Source organism: Dermacentor silvarum, chromosome 8, assembly GCF_013339745.2.
Source record: "Dermacentor silvarum isolate Dsil-2018 chromosome 8, BIME_Dsil_1.4, whole genome shotgun sequence".
NCBI lineage: Eukaryota > Metazoa > Arthropoda > Arachnida > Ixodida > Ixodidae > Dermacentor > Dermacentor silvarum.
Genome location: NC_051161.1, coordinates 10,144,893 through 10,157,332, shown reverse-complemented (window position 1 = coordinate 10,157,332; position 12,440 = coordinate 10,144,893). Strand labels below are relative to the sequence as shown.

Sequence of the window (12,440 nt, the reverse complement as noted above, 5' to 3'; positions counted from 1 at the left end):
GGCATCCTCAATAGTTTTGTTTGGGGCGTATAATACATGGAAGGCGTAGGAAGACATGATGTGTGTGCTCTCAGGATTCAATTAAATTCAGTTTGAACATTACTACATGATGTTAGGGGACAGAAGAAAAGCGATTATGATTAATGACTTGAAGAAATATATGACGCCGGTGGAATACAACAGATTTCAACACCGACGGGCATGTGTAATCAGATAAGTGTTAAAAATGTAATTCTGGGGTTTTACGTGCCACAACCACGGTATGATTATGAGGCATGCCGTAGTGCGGGACTTGGGATTAATTTTGACCACCTGGGGTTTTTTAACTTGTTCCCAATGGCCGGTACGCGGGTGTCTTTGTATTTCGTCCCCATCAAATGCGGCCGCCGCGGCCGAAGTTTGATCCCGGGCCCTCGGGTTTAGCTGCGCAACACCAAAGCAGTGTTGTACACGCTCCTCAAAAACAGGAACGAAAGCTCGTTCCTCGTTCCTTCCCAATATTGAAACGAGTTCCCGTTACAACTTCCTTTAATGCGAAAGGAACGCGTTCCAGTTACACTTCGAGCATTGGAACGTGTCGTTACATTATCGTTACATTTGATTTTTTTAAATTAAAATATAGTGTCGGATAATCCTGAGGCGAAATAAAGTGAGCAATTTAAAACTCACATCGAACTACGTATATTAAATGAATTTCAACATCGCCGACGGCAGATTATCTGGAGATAAAAAGAATCCAAAGAAACGCTCCTAGACGAATTTGTCCAGGGAGCACCACACATACTCCAGGCATGTCTAACTGTAACTTTGGTACTCGTCTATTACGAGTGCAACACGTATGGCACCTTCCACTTCGGTCTTCAAGTGCGCTGTGCAGGATACTGTGCTTCAGATGTGCAAATAGAAAGGTACTCACTTGCATCAACATAATTAAATTTCTTGCACAAGAAACCACATCGAAACGAACAATACATAGGCATTTATTGAATGCTGATCCAATATTGCAGTATGAGCGGAAGAAAAATGTCCACTATACATATTCGCAACCTAGTAAACTTCCTTGTTTGAACTCAGCAAGAGTTGCATCTCGATGTTGGTCACCAACAGACGAACCCTTTTCTTCGTCAGCACATCGGTGGCAACGTTGAAGAGCTGTTCCACCGAAGCGCATGAGGGACGGCCATGCTGTACTTGAGGAAAAGTTGGTTCAGTCCCTCGATGTTCTTCATCTCTGACAGTGGATAGCCAACTGGTACCAGCAGGTACCGCGACAGCTCATCCTATTCCTTGGCTGGCAGGGTTTGGTGCCCAAACGAGAAGAAATCTTTGGGCGGGGACGAGGTGAAAACATCTGCGCTGGCTGGTTTGGTCACCGCAGCCAACTCTTACTTTATGTTTATGGTCTACAGGAGGGAACGTCACGTGACAATCTTGAAGCCTAGTCATAAAAAATATAGCGGAGAACTAAAAAAAAAAAAATTCACCATAGCACGTGACAGGCAAGCGGTAGTTCTGTGCGCCTCACACGGTCGCCCATCCGCGTTGCATGATGTGCTGCGTATGTGCGTGCGTATGTTCAATGCCGTGGAACGTTTACAGAAAGAACGCCGTTCCCTCTGCCGTTCCTTCGTAAACGTAACGAGTTACCGTTACAGTGCCACCTCCCCTTAACGGAACGGTCGCGTTCCTCCATTCCTCCCAAAAGGAACTACTTCCAAGGAACGCCGTTCCTTGAAACGCAGTTCCGTACAACACTGCACCAAAGCCACTACGCCATCACGGCGGGTCTGATAAGTGTGGCATCTGGTCTGCCAAAAATACAGGCTGGCGAAGTCAACAAGGTCAACGGAGGTCTCGCACCCATGTTAGTGGGAGGTGCTGAATAAACTTCATCTCGTACTTCTTATTGCCAAAAAACCTGGTGTCGATGAGGCAGTAAGAAGGGAATAACATCAATGGAATGACAAGTAGTGGAACATTGCACGCAAATATGAAGCTACGGTTAACACACGTGCAAGGAACCAACAGAGGTAAACACATAAGAGATTAAGAAGCGTTGAAGCGGTGTTTCTAATCTACGCAGCTAGCTCTTCGAAGAAAGTTTTCGTAAAGCGTGGCTCCTCAACATTCTTTCCACTCATGCGACACTTCAGGAGAGAGTCGTTTGTAGGCATTGTGTAACAATGGAGCCCGTCAAACAAGCGAAGTCTGTTGATATGGTAGCACTTAATTAACTTATACGCGGTCCATGTACGCCGGTAGCAAGTTAAGCGAAAGCGCTCGGGCCGGGCTCGGGCCGGCATGTGATTTTAGGGGCGAAGCACCCTCTCTTTCTCTCTCGTCTTTAGCTAGGGGTGCTGCGGTGCACAAGGGCGTTCGTTCCCGACGCGCGCTCTTTTTCTCTCTCGTCCGTAGCTCTGGTTTACCCGAATGATCCCCCGGTGCTTCGCCCACTCATCATTCACTTCGTGGATATGCGGTGATATTTTGTAGCGTTAGCTACACTGGCCTAGCCAAGCCCGTTTCGCGCGGCACATCAAGAGCCGGGCTGCGCATGCGCAAGGACCAGTGATGTCACACGGCTTGCGCACCGGAGCCACCGGAGCCGGCACCTCTCGCGCACTCCGCCGCCGCCGCGCGCGACTCACCGCCGCCGGTCTGCGCATTCCAGAGGAGTGACGTCGTAGCCGTGGTAGACGCACTGGCGCCGGCGCGCTCTCGCTGTGCAGTCGCCGTCTGACACTGCGCTGGAGCCGCTGCGCTTCTGACTGGCGTTTGCCAGTGTGGCATGGAGAAGGAGAGCGCAAATGCTGCTCAACAGCGCAGAAGAACGGAGAAGCTTGACTCATAAGAATAATCTTATCTTAAGAATAAGCTTAAGAATAAGCTAAGAATAATCAGCTGAACCTTTGCTAACGCTACGTATATCCTGGCATAGCCGAGCTAAGCCACTGCAACTTATTTTTTTACCCGGGCCCGGGCCGGGCTCGGGTTTTTTGACGCGGACCCGGGCCGGGCGCGGACTTTCTGGTGGTATGCGTGTAACGTGCAGCGAGTTATCCTCGCGCTTATCGACTCTGAAAAACATGTCTTTTTCGGTCTCGGGCCGGATTCGGGCCGGTTTCGAGTCGGGTTCGGGCCTGGCTCGGGCCTAAGGTAAAGGGGTGGAGGGTAGGGCGGGTAACGTAGATTATTTCTGGGCCCGGGCCGGGCCCGGGTCTCGCCATAAAACTTCTTGTCGGGCTCGGGCGGGCAACCCAACGTAAAAACGGGCCCGGGCCCGGGCTGAAAAAATTGGCCCGTGCAGTGCTCTAGGATAGATAACCGGTGGACCATTAGAGTTACAGAATGGATTACAGAAAGTAGAAAGGAGTTACAGAAAACTAGGTTTGGTGGTGGAGTTAGGAAATTTGCAGGCGCAAGTTGGAATCAGCTAGCGCAAGACAGGGGTAATTGTAGATCGCAAGGAGAGGCCTTCGTCCTGCTGTGGACATAAATATGGGCTGATGATGATGATGACTACTCATGTATGACCAATTTAGCTCAAAGTGAAATTTAGTTTCAGTTCGCCTTTAAGCCAGGCACAATTGCGACATTGAAATTACGGCTATCGGTTTTACAGTTGCTTCTACGTAAAGTAATTTCACTGCAAACGCCTTTCCTCGATAATAGCTGAGCGCTAGACGGAGATTTATCGGCAGTTCATGCTAGGCGTAATCTTGATCTAGCTGGTACAAAACCATATCTTAAGGAGACGCTCTTCATAGCTGGTAACATTCCCGTCGTGACATGCCACCTACAAGCCACATCGACATTCCGCTCAACCCTAAGTGCTGCCGAGTATCCTCAGCAATCGCAAGGCAACAGAGGAAGTCATTTATTGAAGCAGATCAGCGGATAATCGGATCAGGCAAGTAGAACAGACCTTTTTTTTCTTGTCGGAAATGCCCTAATTTCTTATTTTCAGGAACACTTTAATTTTGACGCCGTAGCAAACATCAAAGAGCAGGGAAAGCAATGAGGTCTTCCTGCAGAATTTTCAAAGTAAATGATTGTTTGTACGGATTTTATGTTCCAAAAATTGAATTTCGTGTGTTAAAAAAGCTATTACACTATTCAAGTGCGCACCAATCGGTCTTATAATCGTTTACAGTAAACACCAGCCAGTCTGATAACGCACTCCACAAAAGAAGGGAGAAATGGATTACTAATTTCATCCTTACTAAAATGGTGTCATGCTCACTTTGGCACGCATTGTTTGCCACATTGATCGCTTCGACATGGCTGTGCGCTTCTGCAATACAGCTTATTTTCGATCAAAAGATAGGTGGAAAAGATCCATACGAGCGGCATGAGCTTATAATATGCACTACGTGTTCTGTTCTATGTTCATGTGCGGCAGGTTATTCGTGCCCTCTTACTGCATACGTGTAGCGTACGTATTGTGCGCGCTTTTAACCTGAAATCACAAGGTATGCTTGATTGACGAGTTGTTTTATTCCTTTGGTTGTTTTCCTTTTGGTTCTTTTTCTTCTATTTCTTTCGTGCATCTGCTTATTTTTTAAATTACTTAGTCGCCCTTGGGTTTATTTTTGATGTTTATGGGGTGACACGCACTTCGGTGCCCTATTTTTCCAGCTGCAGATTGCTTAATGAACAACATCACCAACAAGAGAGAGATAAAAGCAAAGGAAAGACATGTAGGTTAAGTGGAGGATATCTCCGGTTGCCTACCCTCTACCAGGGAAGGATGGAGAAGGTGGGAAAGAAAAAAAAAAGAAAGAAAGGAAAGCAAATGAAGGAAAGAATGAAAAATATACAACTGTCTGTAAGCGCCACACAGTCATAAACAATGCCAATGTCACAAAAACAAGATGTCACATTCGCAAGAGTTCTGCTTACGAAGCATATTTCTTGACTGGCGCACGATCATCGGTGAATACAATAGCCAAAATGTCGGCCAATCATGCGCCTCTCTTATGTATACTACCACCTGGGAATCAGTACCTTTTGATGCGGCCAATAAGCACATGGTTAATACTTAAATTACCATGAACCATAATGATATGTCATGGCGCAATACCTCATGGCTCACTGTTCTGTGGGCGCATGCACCTGTACGCATAAAAGATACCGCTTCCAATGTGAGAGGGAACAGAATTTTACACCCCACACTGTTGAGCTGCTACAAAAACTAAGGTAGCGAATGGGGACTTAGACACCATCCTATAGGGCGTTGTTGGGATCGGCCGTTTGGCCTTCAAAACGGTCGCTCATGGAGATAATGAATGAGCCGTGAACGAGCCGGCGACCCCGTCCTAGCCATCCTGACCATGACGAATCATGGCCGGCAGTTGGGCTCTGCCGGGAGGGGACCTTCCTTCAGGTCCCTCGTCATCCGCCCGCACTGCTGCGCCGGAGACAGGGTCAGTGTGCCTGCCTCCTCCCCCGTTCATGCCCAGTGAGGTGCCTGAGTTGGGCATAAAGCTCTCTTCGGAGAAAAAGCGCTACTCACCTCCGTATTGGCGGGACATGGTGAAATGTGAAATCCGTCTCCTGACGCCGAATTGGGGAAAAGCGGCGGGACAAAGGGGAACAAAGGTGTTAAAAGAGGCGACGGCTGCTCTGAGAAATCCTTTGACAGCTGGAACTTGAACGAAAACCTCATTATCTTCAGCATTTCTTGAAATACTCTAGTAAATATGTAATATAAGCGCATGTGTGTAACCGTCTTGAGTGTCCGGCCCAGCCCCACGTCCTCTCACTCCTTCTGCGGAATGGATACCACAAATCGTCGGACCCCCAGTCACAACAGCGTCAGTAACCGGTGCGTTTAGCTTGCGTGACCTACAAGCAAATGTGGCTTATAAAAGGAAGCTCTGGTATTACTGCGACAAGGTGTTAAGATATAGTAAGTCGGGTATTCGGCATGAGTACCGTACGTAATCTAACGTAGGCAGGCGTTGTGCCATTCTATATATATATGCGAAGGTACGTGCGGGCTATCGCTTCAACAGAAACTGAGCGGCGAATGCACAGTGCATAAAGGTCAGCGCCGTGTGGAGATAAGAGACGGTGCGGTCGAGCGACGAGCGCGGTTGTTGGCAGAGTAGAAGTGCCCCCCCCCCCCCCCGCTCCCTCCAGCGCTGGCTTCCCGCTTCGTTGCTTGCGCGTGGGAGATTGAGTGCGTTCGCTCTCCGTGATAGCGCGCGTCCCCGCACGCTTCCGCTCGGGCATACGGCGCGCGGTGAATATTTTATCTATACGGAACCTCACGGCGACGCCGCTGAGCACATATATGTATATAGATATATACACATATACACGTGCATTCATGTACACGTATATACACATACACTCATATGCATACCCATATATATACACATATACACAAACATATATACATACTTTAAATACATACTAACCGAGAGGAAGTACACTTAACCAATAACATAAAAATCCTGTACATACAAGTTCCGCAGTTGTTGGGCCGTTATTTGCGTGACATCAACGCCTAGATTATTATATTTATTTAGAAGCATTGGCATTGTGTACGATAGCTTTTCTCTTAAATAATTTGTTCTGGGTGTGACCACCCGCCATATTTCTTCATGACGGGTAACATAAACTTTGTCATTGAGTTCAAGGCTACAATGTTCTCGTAGAAAGGAGCGGTTCAGTTTTACTTCTCTCCTAAAGGCAGTTAACTTGTACTGGTATAATTTTAACACAGAAATTATGCTGGCTTCCTGAAGTAAGTTTATAGTATGGGAGTTGTAGGGGACATTAAATAGCAGCCGAACAAACTTCTTTTGCAAGACATGTAATTTATGCAAACTAACAAAAGTAGTTGTACGCCATACCAACAAGCAATAATGGAGGTATGAATAAAGAAGAGAGTTATAAATTAGAAGTTTAACTTTAAACGGCAGCAGTGATTTGCATTTCCACATCATGCCAATAACTCTAGATAACTGGATTGTAAGGGCGTCAATATGCTCGTCCCAAAGCATATTACTCGAAAGTGTTACGCCGAGAGTTTTCATACTAGTAACCATTTCTATTGTTCAATCCCCATACATAATGTTAATATTTGAATTGAATGGCTTATTTTTAGGCCTAAAGAGCACAGCTTTGGTTTTTTGTGTATTTATTTCTAATTGGTTCATTATTGACCAGTCCCTCAGCTTAGAGAGCATGAGGTTCGTTTCATACTCTATATCTGTACAGTTCGTTCCTGAAACAAATATACTGGCGTCATCAGCATACAGGACATATTTCGTGCTTAGGTAAATATTCGTTAAATCATTGATATAAGCGTTAAAAAGAAGGGGCCTCAAAACACTTCCCTGCGGAATTCCTTTTGAAATAGGCTTCATACTTGAGCAATGCTTATCTATCTGAACAAATTGCTGTCTGCTTGCCAGGTAAGATTTAATTAGTACCAAACAATGACCTCGAATAGCATAGCCTTCAAGTTTTTCAAACAAAGTTAAATCGTTAATATTATCGAATGCTTTCCTAAAATCCACATAGACGCCAAGCACAAATCTTCTTTCTTCGAGCTGGGATAAAATGAATTCCTTTTGTTCCAACAGTGCATGTTCGGTAGATTTAAGCTTTCTGAAGCCGAATTGGGCAGACGATATTATATTATCTTCTCGAAAAAATTATTAAGTTGCCGATGTAAGATTTTTTCCAAGCCCTTAGAGAAAATAGGCAATATGGATATAGGCCTATAGTTTTGGATATCATTTTTGTCACTCACTCACTTTAGCGATTTGCATTCTTTTCGGAAACGTTGCACTGGACGAACATAAATTAAAGATATACGTAAGTTGCGGTGTCATAATATCTAACACGTGCTTTACTGGTCTAATTTGCATGCCTTCAAAATCACACGAGGAACTATTTCGCAGTGACATGAAAGCCGAGAAAACTTCATTTTCAGAGACAGGTTCAAGAAATAATAAAAAGGGGCTGGCAACAGGCATCATCAACTGAAACAATGTCCCAGGTGAACTGTTTTGATCGTTCTAACGAAGTGATCGTTGAACATAGTGGCGAGAGGGATGCCAGATATCTCATTGCCATCTATGTTCAGCTTTTCTATACGAGAATATGATTTATTACGATGTAGGACAGTATTTAACCTTTTTCATAAGAAATCAGGTTTTGGTACAGGGCACTCAAATTCCGACTGAATGTGTCGCATTCTGCTTAGTTTTATTTCCTTATTCAGTTTATTACGATATATTTTGAATTGTTTCAATGTGTCTGGGAATAAATTTATGATACAACTCGTTTTTGCGATGTATTTTTGAATGCAATTCAGGCGTTATCCAGGGTTTACAAATTTTTCTGCCTAAGGTAATTTTCTTTTAGGCAAAGTGGTACTTTTAACCTTAGAAATTGTATCTATGAACTTTGTATATGCCCCTTCAGCATTCGTGATTTGACAGATAACCTCCAGGTCTAAAAGCCTCAAGGTTGGCTGCTGTCATTGGCTGATAAGTGAAACATCTCGCATCCCTCTTGTCTCGAGAAATATGTTTAGGTATCATGAGAAATATTGGAAGGTGGTCGCTTATGTCGTATATATATATATATATATATATATATAGTGAAAAAATAGAGGCACGCAGGAGAACAACATATAACGGGACTTTACTGACTTCACGGCCGGGATCATCCGATATATATATATATATATATATATATATATATATATGTGTGTGTGTGTGTGTGTGTATGTGTGTGTGTGTGTGTGTGTGTATGTATAGAGAGAGAGAGACAGAGAGATGTGAACTACAGGATGCGACATGAGCTCCCAGACGTCGCCCCCACACATCAGCTATACTTCCGGGGCCCCGGCATAGACCTCAGATTTAGGGTGAAGAAAGCCGAACACCTATGATATATGTAAATGTCAAGCAAAGTACCGCTAGCGAGCGCACCTCTGTTCCGCGTAATCATGCAGCCAGCGCATACATATTTATGTACATCTAATGTTGCCTCACAGGTATCTCTAAAGCAGAGAGAGCCCTTAATGGAATGGCGCATGATACTGAATGGCTTAATTTGGGCGAGCCCATTTTTAAGAACTGTGCGTGCGCCATCGGGTGCTCCGGTTTCACTAGGGTGGAATTTTGAGCGACGAAGTATTTTGCCAGTGAACGAGCCTACACAACCTATGTTATCACAACCTATGTGTTATCAACCAATAAATGACGGCATAAGCTTGTAAGCGTAATATCGGCTAACAGGCATCTCTAAAGCTTCCAGACCTTTTAGTGGAATACAGCATATTTTCAACAGCTTATTTCGTTTTCTTATTAAGTGAAGCTTTATAGGCTCACAAGTTTCGGCAGTGGTGGTGGTGCTGGTGGTGTCACGCTGAAAATTGGGCCGATCCTGGCGATAGTGCAGAAAGGGTCCAAGCTCATTGGCACATACCAGGGACAAAAAAGAGAGGAAAAGAGCGAGAAAGAAAGAGAGTAAGAAAGAGAGAAAGTTAGAGAGAGAGATAGGAAAAAGATAAAAAAGAAGAAATAGAGAAAGAGAGAGGGAGAGAAGGAAAGAGAGAGAGAGAGAAATGGAGAGAGAGAGGAGAGAAAGAAAGAAAATCACCACAAATGTCAGAGAAAGAAAGACAAAGAGAGTAAGAAAGGAAGAAAGACAGAAAGAAAGAAGAGAGAGAGCAAAAGAAACAGAGAAATAAAGAGAGAAAAAAAGAAAATTCACCACGAAGGTCAGATACACACACTGACAAGCTTCGCTTACCCCCATTTTCTCGACAAGGGAAGGGCTGGTGATTTTATTCCTTATATTTGGCGTAGCCCCCTCTGGGGTCACTGTATACTATGTGCCCATTTTTAGCCAATCGCCCCGAATTGGCATGAGTGTGTGCTACTGTAACACAAGTGGTATAGAAGACTTAATTGTATTTACATGGGTGTAGCGCTTCTTTATACATACACATCTGCGCACCATTCTTCACATTCTTGCCTTCGGCTAATTTATTTTCGTTAATTAAAACTCACGCCGGCAACAGATCGGGAGTTCTCTAAAGAAATATTTTAAACAACGGAGCTGTTTAAGCCGGCCGTTAGTCCGTTAGTCGTCCGCAAAAAAATGTGGGCCGAACCTGGCGGTAGTGCAGAAAGGGTCCAAGCGCAATGGCACATACCCCTGTGAACTAGCGAAGCTGAGCCTGGATAAGTCTAGCTAAGCATGGTTGGGGCTACTTAAGCTTAGTCAGCCATCGATATCCAATTGATAGTCAATCAATAGGTAATCAATAATCGATCAATAATCAATAAATTACGGAAAATGCTGGGGATGACTTGGTAGTGCTTAGTCTAGCCCAAATACGTAGCCAATGCCTTGCGATAGCCAATCGATAGCCAATGAACAGCTAATCAATAATCGATCAATTATCCATAAATTCCGGAAAATGCTGGGGATGACTTGGTAGTGCTTACCCTAGCCCAAAAGCCAGGACTAGCTAGGTGCCCATCAGCTCCGCTGTCTCTTTAGCATTGAGCCTCCAGTGCCAGGTACGCTAATTTTGTTTTAGACAGCCGCGCTACGTATCGTGCAATAAGCGATGCTAATCATTCGTCGAACTTCCTTCCGCCACACAGGAAGTCGGAACTGTGCGAAAGTAGGGAAATCTCAAGTTTCTCGGGCAGTCTATATGCCCAAAAGGACGAGATTTCTTAAGAAGAGTTCGCCTGTGGTTGTGCATAACTTAGGAAGCTCTCGTGCCTTTCAAATCGTAAGGACAACCTGTTACTGAGACAACAAGAAAAGTGCGTCTTAAAGTAGCACTTTTCTACCATGTCGCAACATTAAACGGAAGAATGTACTGATGATCCAAGTGGAAGACTTGCAATGGAGTGACTCGCAACAAAATCCTCCTCTACCAGCGATGTCACAGTGGCTACTGTGACCAGTCTTCCAGGATTTGCATTATTATTGCGATGTTTCGCCAAGTGACTGCTCGCTTGACCAATTGTTCGCATGCACTTATGAACAGCTCTGTTTAGGTCACCACGGTAACTATAATTTTCGCCATTTTCGAGCACACCGTGCGTGGCTGCGAATGCCGCAAACAAAATGAAATGTCCAAAAATTTCATGCATGAAAATAAGGTAGCTTTTCCCACAAGCTCACCTTCGGTGGAAAACTGTTGAGGCTTTTGCAGACAGCCGGTATTTTCAGCGTCCGCGGCGATATAAAGATGACCGATGTTGTCGTGACGTCTCAAGAGACGCTTGGCACAAGGTTATTATGACCTCTCGTGTTGCAAAGGGAGCACTTCTTGATAGAAGGCTCACAGGTAGATAGATATCAGGTGCGTTCCGTATTGCAACCAGAGAGGACAGATAGTGTCGATAACGGTGCATATAGAGCCATGGCAAATAGACACATATACTATATATCTGGATGCCACATATCGCGACGAGTGGAGGAGATTGAGTATTTATTCGTGCGTTCCCCATCGGTGCGCTTACTATCTAGCTTATAAACAACTTCTGATAAAATTTTCATCTCACATAGCCCACGTTAACACTTTCACATTCAACTTTGTCACCCACGTGGCTCCGTCATTCATGTTTATGCCGCGTATCGCTGCAAATGGTGCCTTCATTTCGCGTGTGTGGTTGCATGTGTTTTTCATCTTGTATCTTCCTTTACTCCACATTGTATATTATATTTGGAGCAGCAGGTCAAGCTGCGCTAACCTCTACATAGAGCATTAAACTTTTTTTCTCTCTTTCTTTCTCTTATTTTTTCTCTTTCATCACTTCTATTTCATCTAAGAGGGCTTTTAGACCTAACCCGCCGTGGTTGCTTAGTGGCGTTGACCTTGGGCTGCTAACTACCATCAAATCTTGGTTGCGGCGGCGGCATTTTGCCGGCGACAAAATGCAAACGAAAAACACCCGTGTATTTTGCATTGTGTACACGTTAAAGAACCCCGGGTGGTCAAAATTAATCCGGAGTCGCCCACTACGGCATGCCTTGTAATCACATCACGGTTCTGGTGCGTAGAACACCACAATTAATTTTTTAGACTAAAAATTTGATGCTCATATCTATAGAATCTAATTTAATTCTGGGCACTCTGGCAAGAATCGTGTGCACCCTTAGATTAAATACGTTAATTCGCACAAATGACGCAACCAGAGAAGAGTAATGAACTGAAATGTGACCAATTCTTAATATCTAAGCAAGTATTTCATGCTCTGAACTACCGAAGAATCTTTAACAGGATTTCCAGCTTCCTGTTTCCCACCTAATACGAATAATGAAAAGTTAATGATTTTCCTCGCTATAACATTCAGGTTTGCGCATGCGCACATGCCAATGTGTGGCACTTTGGTGCCATAATAATCTTCTCCTTGAAGTACGTTAAATATTACGTACTACTT

General features: G+C 44.5%; 1 protein-coding gene across 1 annotated transcript in view; it reads right to left on the bottom strand.

Moving 5' to 3' along the window:
- The window catches only part of LOC119460611 (MFS-type transporter SLC18B1-like), a 92,899-nt gene extending 81,635 nt beyond the window's left edge, over positions 1 to 11,264 (bottom strand). The window contains exon 1 of the mRNA XM_049655190.1: positions 11,179 to 11,264. The gene's annotated coding sequence lies outside the window, so the exon portion shown is untranslated. The remainder of the gene's footprint in view (positions 1 to 11,178) is intronic.
- Between the last annotated feature and the right edge of the window lie 1,176 nt (positions 11,265 to 12,440).